This window comes from Ammospiza nelsoni, unplaced genomic scaffold, assembly GCF_027579445.1.
Source record: "Ammospiza nelsoni isolate bAmmNel1 unplaced genomic scaffold, bAmmNel1.pri scaffold_55, whole genome shotgun sequence".
NCBI classification, from domain to species: domain Eukaryota; kingdom Metazoa; phylum Chordata; class Aves; order Passeriformes; family Passerellidae; genus Ammospiza; species Ammospiza nelsoni.
The window spans coordinates 1,532,569-1,557,698 of NW_026683193.1; the positions used below are offsets into that span (position 1 = coordinate 1,532,569).

The 25,130-nt window shown below is 45.2% G+C and overlaps 2 pseudogenes; both read right to left on the bottom strand.

Moving 5' to 3' along the window:
• Positions 1-15,978: 15,978 nt before the first annotated feature.
• Positions 15,979-17,363, bottom strand: LOC132087228 (cytochrome b-like; annotated as a pseudogene).
• A 5,193-nt stretch (positions 17,364-22,556) lies between these two features.
• LOC132087229 (cytochrome b-like) lies at positions 22,557-23,625 on the bottom strand (annotated as a pseudogene).
• Between the last annotated feature and the right edge of the window lie 1,505 nt (positions 23,626-25,130).

The window sequence follows — 25,130 nt, forward strand, 5'->3', positions numbered from 1 at the left end:
TTCCTAATTACTGCAGTGCCTAATCACAAGGCAGTTTGGCACAGCTCAGCTGTGTCATTGCAAAATCACTTGCTCCATGTGCGTTGTCGTCTCGTGCCACCAACTTCTCGAGTTACTGATTTTTAATGTCATTTTAGGTGGCCATAAAGAAAATACATCTTCAAGGACTGAGAACGAAGGAACTAACTGTTAATGAAATCATGATCATGAAGAAGTGTAGGAGTCCCAGTGTTGTGAATTATTTAGACAGGTGAGAGGTCATGGTCTTATCCCATCAAGGGGCATTTACATACAGCAAACATGAGAGGTTAAAAATCCACTTTGGTCAGTGGCAGAAAGTAGACCTGTTAATTTTTATTTATTCATATTTCTTTACTCATCTCCAATGGATGTGAGGAGAGTGCATCTTGTCTGCATGAGTTTTCCCTGCCACTTGTCGTTTGAAAATTATTCCAAAATTACTGAAACCTGGGTCAGCTGTATCTTACTAAGTCAACACCCTCAGAGTACATTGCCTCCACATTTTTTCGGGATTGATTTTTTAAAGTTTCTTAAATGCTGATGAACCATCCTAAAGTGGATTTCTCTTAGATCGTTGCCCCTCTTTGTCATTGCTGGGCATGCCAGGAAGACTTGGTGCTTATTTCCAGAACCACCATGCCTGACAGGTTTTTACCTGGGCTGTTACTAAACTGCATTTTTCACCTGCTGGCCATCTAAGACATCTCTAAGACATCTCCTTTTTCACTGCTGTGCCTTTCTCCTCCAGACTGCACAGACTGCAGATTGTCTATTCCTTTGATTCTGTCCTAGTCACAAAGGCACCTGGAAACAAGAAACTCGGAAGCAAAACATCAAGGTAGTCATGCATGTTTATCTCCCCGGCCTTGTTTCCTTCTTTCAGCTACCTTCTGGGTGAGGAACTCTGGCTGGTAATGGAGTACATGGATGGAGGCACCCTGAGTGATGTCATCCGCAAGACCTTCCTGTCTGAAGACCACATTGCAGCCATCAGTCGGGAGGTCAGCAATCCCATCTGTGCTTCTGAGGCCTTGGGCAGGATTGTCTGGGAACAGGGGCTCAGAACAGGAGTGATTTCATGTGCCAAGCTTTGTTTCTGTGTGGCTGGTATGCTATGGGCAAGTAAAAGCATCTCAAGTGAAAGGCCTGCCAGTGGCCCTGCACTCACTGTACTCAGTGCCAGTACTCTTATCTCCTACTGTTGTACTCTCGCTCCGCCTCTTGTATTTGCTGTTCCCCATCTTGCCTCGCTAAACTTTTTTCTGTCCTCACCGCATTCCTTGCCTGTTAAAGCAAAGGTGCTGGTGGCAGGATTTGAAACAAACAGCAAAGAAAAAAGTTAGACTCGATTCTCTCAGTCCTTAGCTAAGAAGGATAGAAGTGCAGCCAAAATGCTCTTTGCTTCTGAGCACATCCACTGCAGCAGGAGTCATCCTGGCTGGTTTGCAGGGGAAAGTCTAAAAGAGCAGGTGCTGTTGCTCTTTCCAAAGCTGACATGCCTTTCCTCAGAAAGGTCCTGCTCGGCAAGTGTTGGAGCAGCAAGCTCTTCCTCTCAGTGGCACTGTGTTCTGCCATTACTCCCCATTCCCCTGGAGCGGGAATCTTTTAGATTCTTTGTTTCTTTCTCGTGTGATGAAATCACATCACTCATTTTTGCCCTCCTCTTTCTCTTTCCTCTCGCAGTGCCTGCAAGGACTGGATTTTCTTCATTCAAACAATGTGATCCATCGAGATGTGAAGAGTGACAACATCCTTCTCAGAACCGATGGCTCTGTCAAGCTGAGTCAGTAGATTCTTGGTCAGGTGCAGCGTTCCAGGGATGTGGGTGTGGGGCTGCTTGGAGTGACAGCCAGCTCCCCAAAAATGGTGCTGGTGGCAGCGCAGGGACACCCACTGTGAGCTGAGGGCGCAGTTGCCATGTGCACAGAGATAGGACAAGGAACAAGAAGTCAAGAGTAGTGTTATCCTGTGTGTGTCCAGGAAGAGGGAGGGAGCTACAAGTCTAAAGTTTCCAAAGAACAAAAGCCACTGCTGGAGGCAGTGTAAAAAATCGGGGGATTTTTTAAGTTGCCATTGCCAGGAGATTCAACAGCACATTTTCAAACCTCTACTGGGGAATTCTTTTGCTTGCTTTTCCTAATTGCACAGAATTAAAATAAAACCAGTATTTTTCTTTCTCCTCAGCTGATTTTGGCCTCTCTACTCAGCTCAACTCTGAGCAGAGCAGACCGTGCTTGGTAGCCGGGACTCCTTGGTGGATGGCGCCTGAAGTGGCGACAGGTCAACCATATGGCCCCAAAGTGGACATATGGTCTTTTGGAATTGTGGGGATTGAAATGTTAGAAAAAGAACCTCCTTACTGGGACCAAAGTCATGCCTCGGTAAGCAGCAAATACTCACCGATCCCACTGTCTTTCTCACCTGTCCCATTCCCTGCATGCCATTGGACAAAATCCCATTGCCATCTGCTGGAACTACTTCCACCAAGGTCCCCTCTAAAAATGTCCCTGCAACACATCAGCATCTGCTGTAGATTTGGATACATCAGTGGTCGAACTCAAGCCTTACCACATGCAAACAAACTCCATTCTCAGGAAACACTTTCCTTTGGGTTATAAGTGGTTCCAGTTCTTTTGTCTGTGGAGATGGCCCCAGAAAAAGGAAACAAGCATCTTAGAACTTCTGTTATCTTTCCATAAATGAAGGAAGGGAACCCAAACCCAACAAAGTTTCTAAAACTGTAGTCTTTAGAGGGGAACCTAACCCAGTGTGCAGTTTCTTCTCACTGGGAAACATGCCTGCAACCTGGGCATGAGTGTGTAAAGGCCACTGAGTCTCTTCTGCTTCTTGTGCAGTGCTGCTGTACTGCATTTAGTGACCATGTTTTTTCACAGCCCAAGGCACGTTCTCTGTGTCACCAAGCCAGAGCCTGGTGATGTGGAGAGCCTGCCAAAACCTCCCGTTTGTTTCCTGGCACTTTCTGAGATGGGCCTACCACTAATGCATTGACTTGAGTAGCCAAATGAGCAGAGGGTGACCATAGGGATGGCACCTCTCCTTCTTCTGACCATGACAATTTTGTCTTTTGCTGCAAAATGGGAAGCTGCAATTTTCAGACTGCTGAGAGACAGAGCTGCAGGTGGCACCTGTGTGCCCAAGCAAGCATTTCCATCCCAATACACCGCAGCAGGCATCTTAATGTGGCTGTGTTGAAGATGAGTTTGTAAATCTTTATTTCCTTACCTGGGGATTACCTGATGGATTTTCTTTCTTTTCTTCCAATTCCCATTGTTTTCAAGAACAGCACAAAAAGCTCGATGAGTTTAGTTCTAAGGCACGTGTGCTTAAAGGACCAACAAGCAGTGCAGAGATGCCTTTCATGAACTAACCCTTGAAATTAGTTAGTATAGCACAGTCCCTCTTCCATAAAGCCTCTAAAACTGGTATGAATCCTCAGAGAAGTAAACATGCTTTTGCTGATGTAGTTCCCACTAACTAGGTCAGTCAATGAAATCAGCTGCCAAGGCAAGATCTGTGGGATGGTGGAAAAGCTGTGGCCGCATCAGGGTTTGGATTTTTGGTTGGGAAAGGAAAGTCATCTCTGGGTCTCTGTCAGGGCAGTAACTGCCACTGAGGAACAGAGGCTAAACAAAGGGATCTGGGAGAGCCTTAGAGATGTGAAAGCAGCAGGTGGAGCCTCATGAGTTTTTTTCTCCAGGTTCGACGCCTGATAGCCAAAGTAGGGACCCCAAAACTGCACATCCCAAGCTCCTCTCAGCTTTGCTGCGTGACTTCCTGAGCTGCTGCCTGCAGAGAGATGAGGAGCAGCGCTGGTCTGCCAAGGAGCTCCTGCAGGTAAAATGTGAAGGGGCTGCAGGTGAAACAGGCTCTGAGGGATGGGCTCCTCCTCCACTCAAGTCCAAGACATCAGATGAGCCCTCTTCTTCCTCACTTCCACTCTTGGGGCTCTTCAAATGAAAATGGTGAGGAATCCTAGACTGGGCTGGGCTGGCAGGGCCCTCTAAAGGTCCTCTGGTGCAAGTGTCCTGCAATGAGCAGGGACATCTTGAAAGAGAGCAGGTAGCTCAGAGCCCTTTCCCACCTGACTTGAAATGGTTGCAGGGACGGGGCACCTACAAGCTCTTGGGGCAACCTGTGCCAGGGTGGCACCATGCTCCGAGTAAACAAGTTCTTCCTTAGACCTACTCTGACTTGATCCCCATTTTGTTTAAAAATATTCACCCACATCCTATTGTAATTGGCCTAGTTAAAAAAGATGTCCCCCACGTTCTTCAAAGCCACTCTGAAGTCTTGGAAAGTGGCAATAAAGTCTCCCTGGGGCCTGTTCTTCACAAAGCTGAATAACTCCACCTCTCTCTACATTTCCTGAGAGGAGAGGTGCTCTGTTTTCTGTTTCTGTCACGCTCTTAGTTTTTTAATTTGGTGCTGTGTTCAGTTTTACCTAATGTCAAAAGAATTGAAGTAGAGCAATGCAGGGTACAGAGACATGAAATGGAGGTGCAGGAACCCAAGGAAGCCAGTCCCAGCTGAGCAGTCAGAGATTTGGCTGTGGGCAGGAGGGGCTGTGGGGGTTCACTCTGAGCCTCTGAGGGGCCCTGGTTTGTGCCCCCCAGCCCACCCTTAGAGGTTTCTGCCACAAACAGAGACAGCCAGGAGGGACTTGTCCCAGCCCCATCTGCTGCCTGGCACCCTCAAGCAGACGGGAACTGTGCCAGGGTTGCTGCCAGGTTGTGTGGCAGAGTGGGAACTGCAGGGCCCAGTGCCCCTGGGCTGGCCCTGCTGGGAAGGAAGGTGCCGACCAGCACACAAGGGGCAGGGCATGGAAAGGTAGACACTGCTCTGTCTCCCTGCGGAAATCAGCACAGTGCCTGTCTTACAAAGAGAGGGACCAATGAGAGGCTTTGGAGTTTCCTGAAAAGAAGAAACTCCAAGGACAGAAAGCACCATTTCTAGAGCACTGGCAGGGCTAAAATCTCAGCAAGATGAAGACACCTGTATAAATGGGTGAGTGAGATTCTGGGCCAGGTTTGCCTGTGATGGCAAAATCCTGCACATCAAGATGGAGGTGTAGACGGTCCCATTGTTCCTCTTCCTGCATCCTTCTAGGGGCAGGAGCAATCCTGTGAAGCACTGAGCTTGGAAAGTCATGGTTCATTGTATTTTGTTGATTTGGTTTTTTTCCCTTTGGGCAGCATCCATTTGTAAGATATGCTGAGCCTGCGTCCAGCCTGGTGCCACTGATTGTTGCAGTGAAGAGGAAGGAGACAAAAATGTGACAATCACATCAGAACCATTTATTTATTCCTTAACAGGTTTAGAGTAGGATTGTAGGTTAGGACTAGGATTAGGATTAGATTAAGGATTAGGATAAGAATAAGGATAAGGATAAGGATAAGGATAAGGATAAGGATAAGGATAAGGATAAGCATAGGCATAAGGATAAACATAAGGATAAACATATGGATAAGGATAAGGATAAGGATAAGGATAAGGATAAGGATAAGGATAAGGATAAGGATAAGGATAATGATAAGGATAAGGATAAGGATAAGCATAGGCATAAGGATAAGGATAAGCATAGGCATAAGGATAAACATAAGGATAAACATATGGATAAACATATAGATAAGGATAAGGATAAGGATAAGGATAAGGATAAGGATAAGGATAAGGATAAGGATAAGGATAAGGATAAGGATAAGGATAAGGATAAGGATTAGGGTTAAGGTAAGGGTTAGGGTTAGAGTAGGATTGTCTAATAGGACTGCAGAATAGGATTGAAAATCAATAAAGTTTCTGAAACCACCACTCACCTTGAAGATCCCCTTCCTTCTCACTCTGCGAATGAACTCCAGAATTCCATCTGAATTGTCTGTTGTTTCTTAAAGGAGGAAAGTGAAACGGTGTCTTTGGTATGGTGTCAAAGTGGGGAAGGATCTTCTTCAGTCATCCTCTCCAGACCAGACTGCCTTTGGAATATGGCCCACTGGTCAGTTTTTGGCCATCTTTGGTACTTCTATTTGAGGCAGAAAGGACAATGGCATTTGCAGGCAAAAGCAAAGGAAGAATGGGGCAGCCCAAACATCTTATGCAGATGCAGGCCTTCAGCTGTGACTGGAGAGCATTGGAGCTCCTGCCACTTGGACTTGGATCCCTAAATGCAATAATCTCTTTGGCTGGAGGAAAGCCTTGATCAAGTGAGAAAGCAGAAAGATCAGAGAGGGTGCTCGGGAAGGTCTCCTGTGGTGCAGAGCTGTCAGCACCTGTGAGGTGAGAGCGGGCCCGGCCTTGCCCGGGCTGGAGCCCCAGCTGAGCCGCGGCCGAGACAGGGTGGAAAGAGGCCCTTGGAGCTGCAAGAGGCAGCAGCCGGGCCCTGGGTGCCTCTTCCTGGGAGCAGGCGAATCCTCTGCCCTCAGAGCCCAGGTGGCAGCTGGCTGCTGCCAAGGGGAAGCACAGCCGTGCTGGGCACAGCCCAGCCTGGAGGCATTGGCCATCTGCAGTGTGCCCAGGAGCAGAGAAAGGCCAAGGGCAGCCAAGGGCCGCTGGGCTGGCGGAGGATTCCTCCTCTTCTGCTGGCTGCCCTGCAACTGCTGGCAAAGGCCAGCAGTGTGTGCAGCACTCTGGGCACCAGGGCAGGGAGCCGGGCTGCTCGGCAGGCTGGAGCACAGGGCAGCCTCCTTCAGGCCCGGCACTTGTGCCAGGGGAAGCGAGACCAGCATGAGGCAGGGACAGCTTGGCAGGGCCCATCTGCAGGAGCCAGCGCCTCACGCAGCTCTGGGAGGAAGCACCTGCAACCCTGCAGTTCTGCACTGAGCCAGAGCAAAGGTGTGACATGCAGAGTGTTTGGCAGAAATATGCAGGCCCACCAGGCCAGCCTGCTTTGTGCTCTCTGGCGCACAGGAAGGGCTGTGCAATGCAGCTCTGAGCTCCTGGGAGAGAGGCACATCAGGGATTTGCCTGAGGCTTGTGCTTGAGGAGTGAACTGATTTGGCAGGGGGCAGAAGGGTTTCAGTAGGCAATTTGTGTTTTCTTCATTAATTTCTGAAAGAAAGTCATAATGTGCTGCACACAGGTAGGGTTATTAGAAAAGAAAGACCTTATAAAATCAGGCCTTCCTATTGCTATGTTTGCTCAGTTATCCCATCATAAAAAAACCCCAAACAATATTAAAAGTAGTAGCAATTTTAATTTATTATTTAAAATAAAAAAAATTAAAAATTGGTTATATTATATTTGATTAAAATAAGGGAGAATTTGGTTCCAATAATAGCACATAAGCAAAAGATAACCACGGAGTGTGGAGTGCAGGGCTCTGGGACCCTTGCCAAATCACGTACGAGCTTGCCAAGTGAAGATTCTTCCTTATATGCCATCTGTCAATGCCATCTCCTCCCATTTTCGATTCAGCACACTTCTACCTCCGTCCTCATTATCATCTTTACCACGCATGTGCCACCACTCGGTTTGGTGGTCGCACAAGTCTTTGGGGGTCATCTGAGGAAGATTTTGTAGTCTTCCTCTTTGTCCTTTAATTCAGCTTTGCGTTACACATGCCCACCAAGCCAATACAATGTAAGCCAAAACTAACAAAATTACTGCATTTAGGCATCAAGGCAATAAATCCCTTATAATTAGCATTTTCCTGGGACACAACCAGAGTGTCCCTTCTTTGTTAGTTTTTAGCAACCATTATCTCTTGCTTTCCTCCTGTTCCTGAACATCTGCGGGGAGGGGGGGGAAGGTAGAGCCCCGCCTCTCCCTTTTTCTTTGGCATTACAACTTTTTACTGTTTTAATATTTCTAAATATTAATTACTGTATCAATATTGATTCTTGTTTCAATTTTTATCAGCATGAATCATACCTATTTACCACACTATGGTAAATTCCCAACTGTCCTGTTGCATCTTCTACATGCAGCCAGCTAACTTCCCATGGGAATAGTCATGAGTGCAGTTAGCACAACAAGCTATTGTGCTGAGAAAACTGTTTGCATCTGTAATAAACAAGAAACCTGTCCATGAGCGTGCACGAAAAAAAATGTAATCACCCGAGTAAGAGTGAGTCTTAGAAAGTGTGAGTCTTAGCATGTACACACTAATACACCTTCTAAGCAATAAATTGTGTGGCAAGGAAACTACCAGCCAGTTGGAGTTGAACACGAGGTCTGTGAAAACAGTATAAAAATGAGTTATTTGACTAAAGAATTGGCTTTCCCTGCATGAAGAAACTGAGTCCTGGCTGCTTTATTGACACAGCAATGTGGCTTCACTCAGCAAGAGCACTTGCAGGGTGTATTGATGAAACACTTGTGTTTGATTCCCAGAATAGGATGGAGAGGCATTAAGTCCAACAAACAGGGCATAGTCTTTTCAATTCCTTTAGCTTTAACAGGAGTGCTGAACCACGTATTCCCCCACTGCAGTGCTTACTGTGTGCAAGTGGCTATCTTGGCCTTGAGAATAAGGAGAGTGGTCCTGCTAAGAAGGTAGCTGGAATGCATTCAGGGGGAAGAAAGTGTTTTTAGGAGGCTCTTGACCACCAAAGGAGAATTTGAGGAATGGGAATATTTCCCAAAGGACTGTGTCAGGAACTGGAGTTGTGTCCCAGGCCCTGCCATATTTGATCCATGTTTGAGCAGGTTGACAAGACAATGAAGAAAAGTGTCTTGTTTAAGAGCTGGGACCTTGAGCCTTGAAAGAGAAACAATGGATTGGTCAATGGGTGGGCAGTCAAGCTTTGAAAGGAGAGCAATGCACAATAGAGCCCTTGGTGGCAGGGAGTCATGGAGTCATCCTGAGCCATCATCTCACACGCCAGGCATGTGTGAGCTGATGCTGTAACTGGGGAAATTCCGCTCCTGAGCGGGAGATACAAGACCTAGTTCTGGGCTGGAGATTTGAGAAGGACGAGATGCATAGCGTTTTGATCAAGGGGATGTCCTGCAAGTGCACTGCCTACCTGCCCCTGCTGCTGAGCACCAAGCTCCAACTCCTTCTCCAGTTGATTTTTGGGAATCCAGAGGTCAGTATGTATTATATGCTATTGCAAGTAATGGAATGAATTTGCTTTGCAAGCCCAGTTTTGTCCTGGGTTATTTTGTGCATGGGTCACCTGAACCTGTGACAATGACCAGCAGGGATCTACAGGGCACTCCTACTCTGATGTCAATAAATTCTGAGAAGTGATTGAAATATGTCAATAAATTGGAGGTAATGTTTAGCCTGTGAGTTTCAGCAAAGTATTGAATATGTCTTAGTTCCATGGATACAAACTACTAGGTGAGATTGCTGGGTGTGCTTGACTTAGGGAAGTTACTCCCTGTGCACCCAGCAATGAAATCAAGTAATGCCTCCTTTCTAACCCTGAGCTGGCAGCAGGGATCAGGCCCTGCTTGGTCACTTTCATTTTGACAACTTCTGTTAGCAGGGAAGAAAGGTCCAAATGAAACCTTCTCCAGCTGTTTTCCTCTGGTTGATCTTTTTAGGCACCAAAGCTCTGTGCCACGGGGGGCCTGGGTGTGTGCAGAGCAATGCAGCCCCCACAAAGCCCTTGGTTTCCCCACAAGTTGCCAGGTTGACTGCTTCCAAAGGGCAAGAAAGGCAGAGATGTACATCCACAGGAGTCCTGGCCATGTCCAATAAAGGTGCAAATATGTGGGGAGATTTGTTAGCAATGATTTCAGCTGTTATGCCAACCCAGTGCCTTCTTTCTTGCTTCTGTGCATTATAGGTGAGTAATGTAATAGTTGGCTCTCACAATTAAGAGATAGATATTATGTGGATAAATATTCTGTTCAAATGTAAAGTGCTGCTATTGTAATATGTCCTCTCATAGTCCTCTTTCTTTTCCCCCTTGTAATAGCCTTGGTAGTCAGGGCAGTTGGGGAGGGCTGGTTTGTGACCAGCAGGCGGGGTGTAACAACACCTGACCTCCAATCAAGATGCAAGAAAGTAATCTCCACCACTGAACGGCAGAGAAAGAGTTGACTGAAAAAACATTGGGAGGGGTTAAGGGTATGAAAAGCAGAGCATCCCTTTTGGAGATGAGCATGTGGCTGCTAATCATGGAGACTTTCCAGTGCTCCAATCTTTCCTTATACAGCCTTTTCTTAAGGTTTAATAAACCTTTAAAAAGTTAAAAGGAGGGTAATTTCTCAGACGGGCAATGCTTTGGGCCATTTTCTTGGGCTCGTTTCCTTTGCTTGGGTGCCATCTGAGTGCTCAGTTGGGGTACAGGCTGTAGGTGCTTTGTGCACTCCTGGAGTTCCTGTTGGATCCCTTGAAAGACAGGGTTTGGCCCGCAAGGGGAATTTGTGCTGCTTTGTGACAGAGGAGAACTTCCCAGGCTATTTTGTGTTTCCTGTAGGGAAGGTTGGTTATTGCTTGGCATAAATTTACAGACCAACATGGAGCGTTTGCTTTGTGATGTCAGGGCATGTTTGCCACCTTGTCGTAGCAACATCAGAAGGTTACCCTGGTGCATGGAAGGCCTGAGTGTCAGAGCAGTCCTAGCACTTGCTCAGTTCAGGAGAATCCTCCTGATTGAGGAAATTGTCAGTGGGCTGTTGCACACCGACAGGAGCCTTGCTTTTTCCAGTGTGTGAGCACAGCCTGCAAACTTGCAGGACAGTGTTAAAATGATTGAGGGAATTGCTCCTTTGCTTTTCACTGCCTATGGAATTACCTATGGTGCCTATTTTGTAGCATATTTCACACGTAAGTAGATGTTTCCCCTCTGCTTAGGTTAGGGTGTATCCTAACCTGGCTTTTGTATGTCTTCCTTCTCTTTCTTAGTGACTGAGTTTCTGGTTTTGAAACAGAAAGAGCATTAGGATACCACTGTTTTGGTAAAGCTCCTGTCAAGGCGTTCATCTTAAAAATGGGTGTCTGCAGCCACAGGGGCAGCATTTGCAGGGGAACCTGCAGGGCTTCCGATGGCTCCATGGGAGAGTCTGTGGCAGCAGAGTCTGTCATTTCCTCAGTTTGCTGGGACAAGCAAGACATCTTTGAAAATGCAGACTGGCAGACCTTCAGGAAAGGCTGAATAGTTGGACTAGGACTACTGTTGTAATGTAGCTTAGGATTTTGCGCTCTGCTAGTGTAAGGAAGGCTACTGCGATTAAGTTTGGGAGGGCATAGGAGTGGGCTATGATGAGGTTAATAATGAGGGTGGTTTGGGTTAAGCTAGGAAGAGGATCGGAACCTCTGAGTTAAAGGACTGAAGTCTTTTGCATTTTCCAAGCTCTGCCACGCTAGCTGGTCCTTTTCTTGGACGTGGTGGGGTGTAATAGCCTTTTGTAATTTAGTTGTTTTCATTACTTAAGGCGAAGGCTTGCTTGTGGTATTGGCCTCACTTTTCCTATCCTTTCGTACTGGGAAGAGTTCATCATAGATAGAAACCGACCTGGATTGCGCCAGAACTCAGATCACGTAGGACTGTTAATCGTTGAACAAACAAACCCTTAGTAGCAGCTGCACCACTACGATGTCCTGATCCAACATCGAGGTCGTAAACCTCCTCGTCGATACAGACTCTCGGAGGACATTGTGCTGTTATCCCCGGGGTAGCTTGGTCCATCGATCAATTGTATTGGGTCTGGATGCTATTAGCATGTTGAGGGGTTGCTCTTAGTCTAGAGGTGTGATCTAATTTTTGGAGGTTTTGTTTTGCTCCAAGGTCGCCTCAACCGAAAAACGCAGACCAGAAGCTTATGTGTCAGTGAAGCCAGTAGGTGAGTATGTGTTTTAAGGTGGTTGCTGGTTTTGAAATTCCACAGGGTCTTCTTGTCTTACAGGTTTATCCCTGCTTTTGTACAGGGAGATCAATTTCACTGATTACTGGTAAGAGACAGTTAAGACCTCGTTTAGCCATTCATACTAGTCTCGATTTGTGGGACAATTGATTCCACTACCTTTGCACGGTAAGGATACCACGGCCGTTGAACGTGAGTCACCGGACAGGCATCACCTTCAAAACTTGTTTTGCATTTGCTGAAGGCTATGCTTTTGGTAAACAGTCGGGCCTTGATGGGTTTGCCTAGTTCCTTTTACAGGTTTTAATCTTTCTTAATGGACGCTCCTCTGTCAGGTTAACAAGATACTTAATACTGTGCTTGTTTGATTTGACGTATATTGGTGGTTTGTTCATAATGTACAGATGTAAGCTTGTGTCATAGAGGGAGGACCCTGGTTACTCATTCTAGCATTATTTCTCCTATTTGAATATAGGTTAGCCTGTTAATGGGGAGGGAGTCATAAGGTTCTTATATTTTTGTAATGTAGAGCTTTAACGCACTCTTTGTTGATGGCTGCTTGAGGGCCCACAATGCAGTTGGAAAACCCAGTATTTATCTGCTCAGAGAGATTGTATTCTTTTTTAAAGGAGCTGTACCTCCTTTAAATGGCCCTTAATTCGCTTCATTAGGGTTTGTAGGTTTTCCTTGGAGAAGAATTAAGAGTGAACTTAGATTCGTTTCACAGGCAACTAGCTATCACCCAGCTCAATTGGCTTTTCACCTCTACTGACAAGTCATCCCACTCTTTTGCCACAGAGACGGGTTCGCTCAATAATAGCTGCTCGTAAGTAGCTCACTTGGGTTTCGGGGTAGCAAACTTAAATTCATTTTGTATTATTTTTCTTGCTAGACCATGATGCAAAAGGTACAAGGGTTGATCTTTGCTGTTTATAGCTTAGTTTTCATTATTATTTCATCTTTCCCTTACGGTACGTGGTCTCTATCGCGCCAATGGTGTCTTTTCTATCACCTATACTGGGAATAGTGAATGCTTTAGTTGGGTGTGGGGGAGTAGCTTTGTTATTCCAGATCATGTCGATTGGGCTAGAGTTTGGCATCAAGACAATCTGGTGTTAGCAGACATTTTTCAGGTGTAAGTTCAATGCTTTTGCTGAAGCTACGTCTTGGTAGCCTAAGTGCACCTTCTGGTACACTGACCTTGTTACAACTTACATCATCTTTGGCTAAGTAGGTTATTAGTTCATTGGGGGGGCGCCTGCGAGGAGGGTGACGGGCAGTATGTAGGTGCCCCAGGGCCAGCTTAAAGAGGGCTCCATTGTCCCACTCTACTGCTAAATCCACCTTCCAGGGGTTATTTCATACCCCTTTGCCGCTATGTTCTAACATAGAAAATGTAACACATTGCTACCTTTCCATAGGCTATACCTTGACCTGTCTTGTTAGCGTGGTGGGGCTATTGAACTCACTGTTGAGCTTTCAGGGGAGGTGGGCTGGTGACAGCAGTATGTAGGCTGTTTTGGCAAGGAATGGTCAGACATATCGTGGATCATTGATTACAGAACAGGCTCCTCTAGGTGGCTTTGGGGCACCGCCAAGTCCTTAGAGTTTTACGCGTTGGTGCTTAAAGCATCAGGAGGATGCTTTAGTAGGTGTAAGCATCAAGATTTAGGGCCAGGCATAGTGGGGTATCTAATCCCAGTTTGGGCCCTGGCTTTCGTGGAGTTCAATTAATCGTTGTTCTAAGATCTTCTTTGATGGGGAGGCCTTTTTGGCATCTTGGGCTTGTGACAACTCAGTTGCTTTTTAACCTTTGCTACTTGGATAGCATGTGACCACTCTTTATGCCGTTATAAAGTTAATTTGGGTCTCCTGTATGACTGCGGTGGCTGGCCCAGGATTTACCAACCCTGGATATGCTATGGCTAAGTCAAGTTTACACTCATTGCATAATATTAACTACTGCTGATTACCCGTGGGGGTGAGGCAATTGCAAGGTATCTTGGGCTACGGTTGTGGTGAGCCTGATGCCCGCTCCTATCTCCCTGATTGAGGTGTTCAGGGCATCTACACTGGAGTGCGGATACTTGCATGTATATACCTAGCAAAAACTAACAGTAAGGTTAGGACTAAGTCTTTTGTCCTTGGGTGCGTGTGGCAGCCATCTTGACATCTTCAGTGTCATGCTTTCTATAAGCTACAAGGACGTGAAATTTGGTGGGTAGCTGGTTGATGGTTTTTCATCATGACTTGTGGTTTGTTTCGGTTTTTGGAGAGGGGCTAGCTTTGGGAATAATATTATGTTTGTTTGGGGGTGGTTAGGGGAGTGTTGATGGTGGCTGGTTATTATTTTTGACAGTAGGGAATATAGAGGAAAGTTAATTGAAAGTGTATTGATGGTAAGTAGTTTGGACAATGTAGGGATATGTGGCTTAGTTATTTGAAAAAAAAAAGTCTAGATAAAAAAACAGATGCATAAAACGGAATTTAAATGTTAATTCCTAGTGAATGATAAAATAATTACTATGTCTGGCAACCATTACACTATCTGTTGTCTAGAGGTAGGTAGCGCGCCCTCCATGAATGGGGTCAAAGTGCATCAGTGCCAAGTTTGCGACAACCTTATCCGTTAGATCATGACATTCTGGGTGTTAGGGGATTCATATGCTTGGCGGTCATGTCATGGACATGTCAAGAGGAAGATAACACCTGCTCTGCACTTGAGGGGCTTATTGAAGAGACGCTAAAAGAAAACAAGTGCAAGAGGTCGGGATGCCGAGGTAATGAAGTTAGGGAGGAGTATTCAACCGACCACTTGTATCTGTGAAGGGCAAGGAGGAAGGAATGAAGCAAGTTATGATCCTGAAGTTACAACCAATAGCGCAAAAGAGCAAGTATAGGAGAGGTATGTGCTTGACGGCAATAAACTAAAGCACATATGATGTTGATAGCTCAGTTCTCGTGAGAAATGCGATCAAAAGATAACCATGTCTGGCTTGGGAGTGCTTGAAGGCTTTTGGCTGAGAATATTACCTAGGAGGTGGGCGAATCCTGTAGACTAGGGGAATTCAAAGGTGTACTGGGACATTCCTCGTTCTCTAGGTTGGGTGTTGCGTACATTAGGTAAGATCCTGGGTCTTTGGGTGACACTTGCGGCTTGGACTTGGGTAGAAATACTTGGGTTGTATGGTACCTGAAGCAAGAATGTGCCTGGTAGGTAGGCTGGACGAATACCATCCGTTTGGGTTTTTGGTGGAAGAGCTTGACGTGTAATGTGGATTATCCTACATTTCATGAACTGTCTGATGGGGCAGAGAGTGCGATGCATTATTATACATACCCTGAAAGCAAGAAGAAAACGTGCTGGGTAGGGGGGGAAGGGGGGGGGGGGTAAGGGGATGGGGGAGGGAATGAAGGACGTATTTAGGTGTTCTTATAGTTAAATTTTGTAACTACTGCTTTTCAGGCCGTAAATCTCAGAGAGAGGCCAAGTGGGAATTTATGATAGAATCTGTTCTGTTTTTCGGGCTGAGTTTTGTTCTAGGGGGGTTGGCGGTTGCATTAACCTGTCTCCTTACTATGGGGTGTTGGGGCTGGTCGTAGCAGCGGTTGCAAGGTGCAGATGACTAGTGAGTTTGGGGGTCCCTTTTGTTTCTTTGGTACTTGTTATGGTTTATTTAGGGGGAATGTTGGTAGTGTTTGTGTATTCAGTGTCGCTGGCAGCGGATCCTTATCCGGAGGCTTGGGGTAGCTGGGGTGTTGTTGGTTATGGTTTTGGGATGGGGTTGGTTGTCATGGTGGAGCTTGTTATAGGGGGTGTGTTGGGGTTGTTGATGGACGAGGGGATGGTGAATAGTGGGGATTTGTTGTCGGTCCGGTTGGATTTCAGTGGGGTAGCTGTGTTGTATTCAGAGGGGGTGGGATTGCTTTTGATTGGGGGGTGAAGGTTGTTGTTGACTTTGTTTAGGATGTTGGAGCTTGTGCAGGGGTTGTCTCGGGGGGCGATTCGAGCTCTTTAGCAGTAGGGTCAGGAAGTAGTTTAGTGAAAAATGCCAGGTTTGGGAATTGGAGCAGAGGGTTTGAGTCCTTTCTTCCTGAGGTGTGTGGTGGGGTAACTCTAAAGAAGGGGTTTAGTCTTCAATCTTTGGCTTACAAGACCAATGTTTTTATAAACTATTAGAGTTAATTAAAGTTTAAGTAGCTTGTTTTCTAGGGCGGCCGCAAGGGGGAACAGAACTAGAATGATTGTGAAGTATGTGAATGAGGCTAGTTGGCCGTTGATGATGAAGGGGTGTTCTACTGGCTGGCTGCCTACTCAGGTTAGGATGAGGACATTGGCGACTAGGGTTCAGAATAGGGTTTGTGATAGGGGACGGAAGGGTATTGATCATAGTTTTGATGTATGTAGTAGTGGGGTGAGGAACAGGATGAGGATTGAGGCAGCTAGATCTACTACGCCTCCTAGTTTGTTTGGGATGGATCGGAGGATGGCGTAAGCAAATAGGAAAGATCACTCGGGTTTGATGTGAGGAGGGGTGACTAGTGGGTTGGCTGGGGTGAAGTTTTCTGGGTCACCTAGGAGGCTGAGGGAGAATAGGGCTAGTGAGACAAGTAGGGAGAGCATTAGTACGAATCCTAGGATGTCTTTGATGGTGTAGTATGGGTGGAAGGGGACCTTGTCACAGTCTGAGGGAATGCCTAGCAGGTTGTTTGAGCCTGTTTTGTGGAGGAAGGTGAGATGGACAAGAGTAAGGCCTACGATGACGAAGGCAAGGAGGAAGTGGAGAGAAAGAATCGGGTCAGTGCAGGGTTGTCAACAGAGAACCCGCCTCAGGCTCACTTGACTAGTGTTTGCCCGATGTAAGGGATGGCAGAGAATAGGTTTGTGATTACTGCAGCTCCTAAGAATGATATTTGGCCTCACGGTAGGACATATCCTACAAAAGCAGTTGCTATGAGGGTTAGGAGGAGGATGACTCCAATGTTTCAGGTTTCTTTGTTTAGGTATGTGTCGACGGAAGGAGACCAGGACATCAATTAGATCATCACAGGCCCGATTTTATTGATTAGTACAGCAGGGTAAATACAGTTCATAATGAGCTTCATACATATTGCAAAAGTTGAGCTCAGGATTGGTTAGTTACATATCAGCAACTACGCCTACTTCTGCATTCTTATGGTTATACTTTTGATACTTTCTACATATTCTCAGGAAGAATCTCTCTTCCCTATCCTCATGTTGCAGCAAGGGCAGTCTTTCCTTGCCTGTCATTGGTCACCGACTGCTGACTTCTCCTTTCAGCTTACTGACTGCTGACTTCCCTCTCTCAGCTTAACCAGCGGCATTATGTCAGCATGGCCTTTCTCAGCTAACCAACTATTAATAATATCCTCCACAGGTATAAGCCGTAGTAGAGTCCTCGGCCGATGCGTAGGTAGATGCAGATGAAGAAGAAGGAGGCTCCGTTTGTGTGGAGGTTGCGGATGAGTCAGCCGAATTGTACGTCTCGGCATATGTGAGCGACAGAGGAGAAGGCTAGATTGGTTATTAATAATATCCTCCACATTTCCCCCGTTTTCTTCTTGAGCAAGAAGACTAGTGTGCCAGGTTTTTGCTATTGTACGGCTGACCATGTTTTGAATACAGTTAAAGATACAAGGCAAAATAAGCAAAAAGAGTAAAATTACACCCCGAAGTCCTATGGCATAGATCACAATGTTCCTCAGCCATGGCCCAAGTCCTAAGCTTTTAAGCCATTCACCAATTCCTAATCCTTCTTCTTCCTTGAGACTGTGAAGTCCCTGTTGCAGTTCTTTTATCTTAGGGGGAATGGACACCGAATGATCAGACAAATTCATGCAACACATTCCCTCAAACTCTTCACATCCATGCCCTTGTGCTAAGAGCAAAAAATCTACAGCAGCTTTATTCTGCAAAACAGCATGGTTAACACTCTGCACATCTGCGGTTAGCATGTCTAGAATTTGTGATGTCTTGTTTAGCTCATCCTTTGCCCAGCACCCTAATTGCTTTGCTAAATTCATAGCTTTATTGGCAGATCCTCCTGGCAAGATAGTTGAAACTACCACTTGTTTGAATGTACCCCAAAACTGTGGATCTCCTATCTGGCTGCAGTCTAAGTCATGTATGCTACGTCTCTTCCTGTTTGAATTTAGACTCAGCTGCATTAGCAAGGATACGTTAGGGTGAAACAATGACAATTTCCCCAAATGACAGGATCCACCCTGTGGTTTGGCTGGTATACCATTCCACGCCCTGTCTCCACAAATCAAAAATATTCCTATGGGTAATTTCATTGGTGCGGTGATATTTGTGCCGTTACATTGACTGTAATGCTGCGGAGAGAATTTACTCACATTCAGGGATCAATCTAGGGTGGCCCATGTTTCTTTAGGTTGGTTTAAATTCTGAGCATCCGAAAATTTGAAGCTAAACCATCCGCCAGCTGTCGTGTTAGACATACTGGCGTTTGTACTTCCAAAAAGATCCAATTCCTCAGGAGGAGAATGCAAAGAAGTGTTAAGTGATTGGATTAGTAAGCATTGGCGATAACCATCACTCTGACTTGCAGTATACCCTTGTTGTACTGGCAGTGTGATGTTTGACATCTTAGACATACATAAGGTTTGATTGTTTATCAAACTGCAAAATTCTCCAGGAGACCACAGCGGAAGTCCCACCAGGCATGTTCGAAATGGGTTAGTGACTCCTCCAAGACTAAGACAAAGCGATGATTGGTTAGTTTGATTAGCAAGTGTCACCCATAAATTTTCTCTTGGTTGACTAAAGTGTGTTATTCCTACTGCTTCACTTGCTACAGCATTGAGCAGTATAACAAGAACAAACCTCATTTTTCTTTCTGCTTGCTTTGTTTTTCCTTTCTTCGTTGTCTTTTCCCTGGTTTGCTAGATTGTCTATTGTAAGGCTGAGTCAGTTTTTGAATATACTGATCTAACTCTAAATCAGCATCCTTGCTTACAGGTATAGCATGAGGTAAGTTTGAAGGCTCACTGATATCCTTACTCAGATGAAATCGTTCCCTTTTTTGCCTTCCTTTTCTTATCTATCTTCAATCTTGCTGCTCCTAATTTTACTGGTCCTGCCACTTGCAAACTCAATTTTTGCAACTTTTCAATGCAGCAATCTAGTGCTCTATCAGGATTCCTCTTGAAGGGTCCTACAATTGAATGCTGTGTTAAAGGTACTAATTTCCTACACCTTATAGAAACTATGCGTGATTTACTTTGAACCTTAATTCTATTCACAATACATTGTACCTCCCATCGACAATAAGCAAGAATTTTCTGTTCAGGAGACTCATAAAGATTTAAAGCTATATATGCATTTTGCCCTGTTTGTCTCCTTAATTCATCTTGCCAGCTTTTACCCCACGTGTACTCGTGCTCACAAGTGTGACACCACAAATCCCACAATAATGATTGTTCTATCCAAAAAGTTCTATCACAACTCCCACAACGTAGGGCTATCCAAGCAGCACAATGTGGATTGTGACAGTCAAGGCAATGTTCTTTCGCTGGATTTGTTAAACGAAAGGTTGATAATGAGTCAATAAAACCAATCAGCTCCTGGGCTGTCCGGTAGTGATGTGTCAGTGCTCTGTCCACCGCTTTCGAGTACCCCTTCAATTGTAACAGTAGTGGTTGTAGGACTAGAAGCAGTTTTTTCCCCAGTCGCTCCTTGTCCTTCTCCGTAAGGCGATCCACCAGATGCTGCATCAAAAACAGGTTTAGTCCACTTAGCAGGCACCCACAAAGGCCCTGTAGGTGAGGAAACACAAAGATACCCCCGACCCCAATATAATACTTTTGCAGGTTTTTCCCATAATCCTGTACTCGGGTTCTTATACTTGACCCAAACCTCTGTTTCCTTAGTAGTTTCCTGACCTGACCTTGGGTGATGTTTAATTGCAGGGGGGGGTATCGTCTTCCCCAAAAATACATAAATGGTTAATCACATACAGAACCTTAGCCAAACATGCTTGTGGATCTCTCAAATCTTGATGTTTTTCAATATACTGCTTAAGGGTGCCGTTTGCTCTTTCCACTATTGCCTGTCCAGTAAGGGAGTATGGAATACCTGTCACATGCTTAACAGACCACTGATTCAAAAATTTCTAGCACTTACTAGGACTCTAGCACTTACATAAGCTGGACCATTATCCATTTTGATACTCTTTGGTACTCCCATAACAGCGACGCAACTTAACAGGTGTCTGGTAACGTATAAAGCTTTCTCTCCTGCCTGAGCCGTAGCCCATATGTAATGACTATATGTATCTATAGTGACGTGCACATGCTTGACTTTACCAAATCTAGCTATGTGTGTAACATCCATTTGCCATTTCTCATTTATTTCTAAACCTCGAGGATTAACCCCGATGCCTAGACCTATTCCACCATTATGATAACTACATGTTGGACATGCTCTAACAATGGCCTTGGCTTCTGACAAACTCAGCTCAAAGTGTTTTGCTAATCCTCTTGCATTTTGATGATACCTACTATGTGCTTCTCTGGCCAATGTATGCTTATCAATAGGACAAGAATTATCAATGGGTAGGGTAACCAATTTATCTGCACGTTCATTCCCTTCTCCTAAACCTTCAGACCATTTATGACTCCTAATATGAATCACAGAATACGCTGCTTTTCTCTCCCGTAAAGCTTTCCTTAACTGTATCAGTAACTCATACAATCATTTATTATTCACTTCCTTAATTGCCGCTTCCTCTATCCGTCTGACTACTCCTGTGACATACACAGAGTCTGTGACCACATTTAAAGGTTCCTGTAAGTTGGACACTGCCCATACTACTGCTAACAATTCCAGAGTTTGTAAGCTATCTGCAAGGTCTGCTGTGAGGAGTTGATGCTTCCATTGTCCTTTTTCTTGCCAGGTGACAGCAGCACGCCTTGATTTCTTTCCTGCATCTGTAAAAGCTGTAATAGCTCCTTCTATGGGGTATTTTTCTCTCAAAGGTCGAGTGATCCAGTTCCATTCTGTCATCCATTGCAAAACTCTAGGCACTAATTTGCTAGTCTCTACTTTAGCAAATGATGTCAATAATGCTTCCTGTAAATCCTTCGAATTAATCAAGTACCAGTCCAAGGTTTCTTCTTCCATAGGCAATCTAATGCTAGCAGGTTCTCTACCATCCACTTCAAGAATTCTGAGACGCCCCTTTTTAATTAATGCAGCCAATTGTTCAATTTTTGAAGATATTGTTTTCTTATGCTGTAGTGGTGGTGACAACCATTCCAACACCCGTATCTCCCCCGTTTTCTTTTGTAGTTGAGAGAGAGCACCAGGCAAATGGCAAGGGCTATTCCAAATAGTAAGGTCAATGGGATGATCAAGTTGTCGACGAGACACATACCCTTGCTGTACACAATTACTAATTTGCTGCAAAGCAAGATGATGCTCCTTTGTCAGGTGTACAGGAGTAGTAGGGTCAACGCCCTTTAACAAAGGCCAAAGGGTTTCTAATAAATGATTTGGTATTCCCACAATGGGCTTCAGCCACTGTAAGTCTCCCAGCAACTTCTGTGCATCGTGTAGAGTCTTAATGTCCAATTGTAATTCAAATTTTTGAGGTATTACTATCTGATCCGTCAAAGTCCATCCCAAATATTTCCAGGGCCTTGTAGTTTGAATTTTCTCTGTAGCAATAACAAGTGAATATGCAGCAAGAGTATTTTTAATGCTGTTAATCTGTAAAGAGGAGAATGGCTGTTGCTGTGCAAACAAAATATCGTCCATGTAATGATATATTACAGTTGCTGGCCATTTGCGACGTAGTGGCTATAATGCAGCATCAACATAAAGCTGATATAAAGTGGGGAAGTTGCGCATGCCTTGCGGAAGAGACGTCCATTCAAATCTTTTATCCGGTTCTCCACAATTTATTGCTGGTAAAGTAAAAGCAAACCTCTTCATATCATCAGGATGCAGCCCAATAGTGAAAAAACAATTCTTTAGGTCAATAATTAAAAGTGGCCAGTGTTCTGGAATCATAGCTGGATTTGGAAGACCAGGCTGTAAGGCCCCCATTGGTTCCATCTGGTCATTTACAGCCCTCAAATCATGTATCAAACGATATTTCCCTGATTTCTTTTTGATTACAAAAATAGGTGTATTCCAAGGGCTCGTGGATAGTCGTAGGTGTCCCTTTGTATATTGTTCCTTTACCAATTCATGGGCATGCATAAGACTCTCCCCTTTTAATGGCCATTGCTTAACCATCACCGGTGTATCCGTTTTCCAGGTGAGTGGAATGGGGAAAGTCCAAGCAATGGCAATTACCCCAAAGGGTGCTGATTAGTTAACACCACTCCCAATTGTGTTAAAATGTCCCTTCCAGTTAAACAGGAAACTGTAGGAGGCAGTTGAACAATTGAAAACACAGCAGATACTTGTCGATTCTCAATGCACACAGACAAAAGCGGCGATCTGCTTGCCAATGTAAATCCTCCTACTTCTGTGAGCATGTTTGATGATGGAAATAGAGGCCAATGTTGTGGCCACGCTTCTGGAGAAATGATGCTGGTATCTGCTCCTGTATCCAAAAATCCATAAAGGGTTATGCTTTGATGCCCATAAGTAATTAAAACCTTTTGCTTTGATCTATTTTGTAAATCCACAGTCAAAAGTGTAACGCCAGTAGAGCCAAAACCTTTTTCATTCCGTGTTTGCCCAGTAAATGATTGTATTCCCGATGTCATTTGTGATAGTGGTACCAATTGTGTGATGCGTTGTCCTTTTGTAATTTTAATTGGAGGATAAAGGGTGTAAACCAGGTGAGATGGACGAGAGTAAGGCCTACGATGACGAAGGCAAGGAGGAAGTGGAGAGAAAGAATCGGGTCAGTGCAGGGTTGTCAACAGAGAACCCGCCTCAGGCTCACTTGACTAGTGTTTGCCCGATGTAAGGGATGGCAGAGAATAGGTTTGTGATTACTGCAGCTCCTAAGAATGATATTTGGCCTCACGGTAGGACATATCCTACAAAAGCAGTTGCTATGAGGGTTAGGAGGAGGATGACTCCAATGTTTCAGGTTTCTTTGTTTAGGTATGTGTCGACGGAAGGAGACCAGGACATCAATTAGATCATCACAGGCCCGATTTTATTGATTAGTACAGCAGGGTAAATACAGTTCATAATGAGCTTCATACATATTGCAAAAGTTGAGCTCAGGATTGGTTAGTTACATATCAGCAACTACGCCTACTTCTGCATTCTTATGGTTATACTTTTGATACTTTCTACATATTCTCAGGAAGAATCTCTCTTCCCTATCCTCATGTTGCGGCAAGGGCAGTCTGTCCGTGCCTGTCATTGGACACCGACTGCTGACTTCTCCTTTCAGCTTACTGACTGCTGACTTCCCTCTCTCAGCTTAACCAGCAGCATTATGTCAGCATGGCCTTTCTCAGCTAACCAACTATTAATAATATCCTCCACAGGTATAAGCCGTAGTAGAGTCCTCGGCCGATGCGTAGGTAGATGCAGATGAAGAAGAAGGAGGCTCCGTTTGTGTGGAGGTTGCGGATGAGTCAGCCGAATTGTACGTCTCGGCATATGTGAGCGACAGAGGAGAAGGCTAGATTGGTATCTGCTGTGTAGTACATAGCTAGCAGAAGACCTGTGACGATTTGAGTAATTAAGCAAACGCCTACTAGATACCCAAAGTTTCATCATGTTGAGATGTTTGATGGCACTGGGAGGTCGATTAGGGCGTTGTTGATGATTTTGAGGATTTGGTGGTTTTTACAAAGGTTGAGGGCCATTGGTTATTTCTGTACGTGGATATGAGGATGATGAGAATGGATAAGGCGAATGATCCTAAGTAAGCTTTGATTAGGCCTGAGTGGAGGGTGGTGGCAGTTTTGGTTGCTATTAGTTGCAGGCTGGCTAGCCCCTCTGGACCTAGTATTTTGTATCAGGAGAGGTCAGTTAGGTGGGATGCGATGTTTTCTCCTCCTTTGAGGAAGTTGGTTATACTTAGGCAGTGGGTTAGGGGGTTAAAGTATCCTAGGGATGTTGAGAAGTTTTAGAAGGGAGCTTGTTTTGTGAGGATGAGTGTTTGGTCTATTTTTGAAATTTCTAGAACTAAAGCAATGCCTTGGGCTGTTACAATTAGGGAGGTTATTTTAATAGAGGGTGGCATGGTTATTGGAGGGGTTTTTGTGGGGATGATGAATGAGGTGATGAGGAATCCTGCCAGGATGCTTCCCAGCACAAGGCGAGTGACAGGGGAAGTTACTGCGGGGTTGTTTTCACTTACTGGGGTCAAGGGCGGAATTCAAACAAAGCCGGTCTGTACTAGTACGGTTATGCGGATTGTGTGTACCGTGGTGAATGATGTGGCTAGAAGGGTTAGGAGTAGGGCTCAAGTGTTTGAGGAGGATGTGTTTAGGCTTTCAATTATTTGGTCTTTTGAGTAGAATCCTGCTAGGAACGATGTTCCTGTTAGGGCGAGGTTGCCGATGGTAAGGCATGCAGTGGTTGTGGAGAGTATTTTTTGGAGTCCTCCTATTTTTCACATGTCCTGTTCTCCATTTAAGCTGTGAATGATGGAGCCTGAGCATAGGAAGAGCATGGCTTTGAAGAATGTGTGAGTTGAGATGTGGAGGAAGGCTAGTTCGGGTAGGTTTAGTTCAATTGTGACTATTATTAGTCCTAGTTGGCTTGAAGTGGAGAAGGCAATGATTTTTTTAATGTTGTTTTGGGTGAGGGCGCACATGGCTCCAAATAGTGAGGATAAAGCTCCTAGGCAGAGGCACAGGGTTTGGGTGGTTTGGTTATTATTGAATAGAGGGTGGGTTCGGATAAGTAGGAAAATTCCAGCAACTACTATTGTGCTGGAGTGGAGTAGGGCGGATACGGGCGTTGGCCCTTCTATTGCAGCTGGGAGTCATGGCTGGAGGCCGAATTGAGCGGATTTTCTGGTTGCAGCTAGGATGAGACCTAGTAGAGGTAGTGTAGGAGATTGGGATGGGGTAGGAAGTTGTTGGATTTCTCAGGTGTTTGTGGTGGAGCCTAGTTGTGCTATGCAAAGGATAAGTCTGATGTCTCTGATTCAGTTGTAAATTACGACTTGGAGGGCGGCGGTGTCGGCCTCTGCTCGGCCGTGTCATCAGCTGATTAGCAGGAAGGTTATGATTCCAACTCCTTCTCAGGAAATCAACAGGACAAATAGGTTGTTGGCAATGATTAGGATGAGTATGGTGATTAGGAAGAATAGTAGGTAGTTGTTCCCAGAATTCAGGGAAGATTCTTTCCTTCTACAGTT